The sequence below is a fragment of the Mus caroli genome, chromosome 11 (genome assembly GCF_900094665.2).
Source record: "Mus caroli chromosome 11, CAROLI_EIJ_v1.1, whole genome shotgun sequence".
NCBI lineage: Eukaryota > Metazoa > Chordata > Mammalia > Rodentia > Muridae > Mus > Mus caroli.
The window spans coordinates 94,698,114-94,701,418 of NC_034580.1; positions in this window are offsets into that span (position 1 = coordinate 94,698,114).

The window sequence follows — 3,305 nt, forward strand, 5'->3', positions numbered from 1 at the left end:
GCTCAGCTTGTGTGGAAGGAATAAGGCTCACGTTCCCAGTCCTCCTCCCTTGGTTGCAGCTGTTGGTTGGAAGGTCTGCAGTATGATGGGGGAGGGAGGAGGGAGAAGATGCTACTGCACAAATTTAGGATCCTTCCCACTCTTCTAAATGGGGGGAGGGGCAGGGTTTGATGAGATTTTTTCAGTGCGGCAGGAAGAAGCTTTGGCTCATTAGAATGCACAGTTTGCACCCTGAGAAGGGGGAAAAAAAAATCTGTGCTGGTTGCAAAAATGCAGACGTGTGTAGGGGCCCAGTGAAGAGTCTTGAAAAATAAAATAAAATAAAATAAAGTAAAATAAAATAAAATAAAATATAAAAAAGCGCCAGCTCTGCAATGCAGAAGCTGCAAAGTTTTCTGGTGTGCGAGGAAATGTGGGTCGCTCTCATTTCATTTGCTTGTTCCTGCTAACCTACTGTCCGCCTGACTCCAGCAGTCTTACACTGCAGCGCAGAAACAGGGTCACCAATGGGCAGGGGGCAGGAGCTGTGGGCTGCAAGTAGGGGCTCTGGGGTTAACAGGGCCTGTGAGCTGTGGGCGGGGGAGGGGACGTTTCAGTGAGGGATGAAAGCTAAACTTGTCCTTTTACCCCGTCGCTCGTTCTCCAGGAGTGACAGACAGCCTTTCTAGGTCTCCAGCTCCCCCTCACCACGGACTAGCAAAGGGACTTCCCCTTACAATCCATTGGCCCCACAGACCCCCGCTGCAAACACATTCTTAGCTTCCTGTCCCCGGCTCGTAAATCGTAAATCGCTGGTTTCTCCTTGTTCTAATCTTGGAGTGGGCACTATTCTCACAAATGTGTGACATCGTCCTTCCTAGAAAGAGGGGACAGGGAAGTCTGGTTAGATGAGCCCAGGCTCCAGGAAAAGCAGGTCTCAGCTTTAAGGTGGCTGGGGTGAGAGATGCTGTGCTCCTGACCGGGAGAGGCCCTTTGTTATCCGGGGGATTTGGGCTCTGGGTGGGTGTAAATGCTAAAGGGCAGTCTGGGTGGTGAGCGTGCTGGAGAACCCTGGCTTACTTGCTGTTGACTGCACCACCGGTGGCTCAGGAGAGAGACCAAAGGACATAAGCAGAAAACAGGGCAGCAGATAACAAGGCGGCCCAGTGGCCTTTCACTTCTTCCCCCTTCCTTCCCTCCTGTTCCTCCGGCCACTGGAGGACAGGGCCGAGAGTGTTTGTGCTGTCTTGAAGCTCACGCGGGCTGCCCGGGTCACATGGCACGGGCATGTGCAGCCTGCTCCATTTCTACCACAACAACTCGCTCATAAACAGCCCGGCTGCTGCGGCGGTGGCGGCGGAGACATGTGCAAGCGAGGGGGTGGGGCACGTGGCCCTGCCCGAGCCAAGGGAAGGACTGGATTGCTCAGCGCTGCCTCCACCCCTGCCGGCACTGGGCTGCCTAGCCACAGGAAATTCCTAGTGCTCCCTCGCCGTTGCAAAACATGTTTTGGGGGAAGTGACTTTCAATAAGGATGGAGTTAATGGACTAAATAAAAAGAGCACAGATAATCGGTGGGAGATTGTCCTGCTTGCCCGTGTCTTGTGTGGTGAAGGGTCTGCACAAATGTATGATGCTCAGGATCGTCCCTGCTTCCTTCCTCCTGTATAAAATTGATACCAACCAGGTCTTCGGGGTGAACACTGAGGTGAGGGGCTGGGATTCACTGAGGAGATGATGATCCTCTGATCAGTAATGGAGAGTGTCAGCAGTACCTGGGACCCTGTGAGAAATGCAAATTCTTAGGCTCACCTGAGCCTCCCTGATTCAAACTGGGGACAGCTCTGGAATCTAGTTTAGGATGCCCACCAGAGGGATTGATGGGAGAGAATGGAAGGCAATCACAGCTTAAGGTCCGAATTCTGTCCAGGAGATAACAGCCGTGATCTGGGGATATTTTTGACTTTTCTCCAATGTGGGGCAACATTTCAGAGTTCAGCCAGAAAGCATAGTCAGATTTAGTTTGACTCTGTGCAAAACCCATTTATCAGAGTGCCTCCAGGACGCCAGGATTCTGCTGATGAAGGCAAATGGCCACCAGTGGTGGGACACTACTGTTACTGCCTTCTTGGGAGGTGAATGTACTCTCGAGGAAAGAATGAAGCAAAGAGAAGACTAGATCCTTCCACCATTTTCCCTCCCCTTGTCCCCCACACCCTTGTTTCTGGTTAAAACCACTGATTTGGGGACTGAAGATGCCCCTCAGCATAGACAAAGCTGTGTGGGTTCAAGTCCCAACACTGTAAGACCAGATGAGGTGGCAGACACCATAGAACTAACCTTGGTTGTACACATCTTTAATCCCTGCACTCAGCAGTGAGGGCTGGTGGATCTCTGAATTTGAGACCAGCCTACTTCACACAGTGGGACCCTGTCTCAAAAACAAACAAATCTACAACAACAACAAATAAACACCTCTACCCCAAAGGGGAAAAAATACCATAACTGTGACTAATAAATTTTTGAGACTAGAAGTAGAAGTTGGTCCCGTATTTATTTTTATTATCTTGTTTTATGTCTATGGGTGTTTTGCCTGCATGTCTATCTATGTACTGTGGGCATGGCTGGTGTCTATGGAGGCCAGAAAAAGCACTGAAGTTACAGATGGTTGTGGGAATTAGAGATGAGTGGGGATTGAACCCCAGTCCTCAAGAAGAGCAGCAGGCACTCATAACTGCTAAGCCATCTCTCTCTAGCCCTTGCAGCCGCCACCACTGCAACCGCTGCCTCTGCCTCTTCTTCCTTCTTCTTCCCCTCCTCCTCCTCCTCCTTCTTCATCTTCATTATCTTCTTCTTGGCCTGGGGACTCGTAGTTAGTTATAGCCACAGGCCCTTGATTCTTCTGTGTGAAGAAGAATGAGTTTACATTACCCAAATTCATATTACTTTGATCTCCAGGGTAAGGGTAGGAAGAAGGCAAGGAAAGGGATAAGAAGGTTGGAATAAAATGAGTTTAACAGATAACGGGCAGGAAAGAGTTTTCAATATGACAGGGCGGGGGCAGCAGGAGTCAATTCCAGTTTCCCACCAAGACCCCAAACATGTGACCAGAGGAAGTAAAGGGTCTCTAAGATCAATCCCAGAGGCTCCTGAGGATTGAAAGCTGCGCCTGCCAAGTGACTGAAGACTAGAGGACAGGCACCAGAACTGGAGTCGCCTTACATAGGCAAGAAAAGCAAGAAGAGGGGAGCCAAGAATGGGAGCGTGCCCAAGCCTCTTCTAGCTCTCCCTGCAGCATGGCTAGCTCGCAGGCTCCGGCTCCTGTT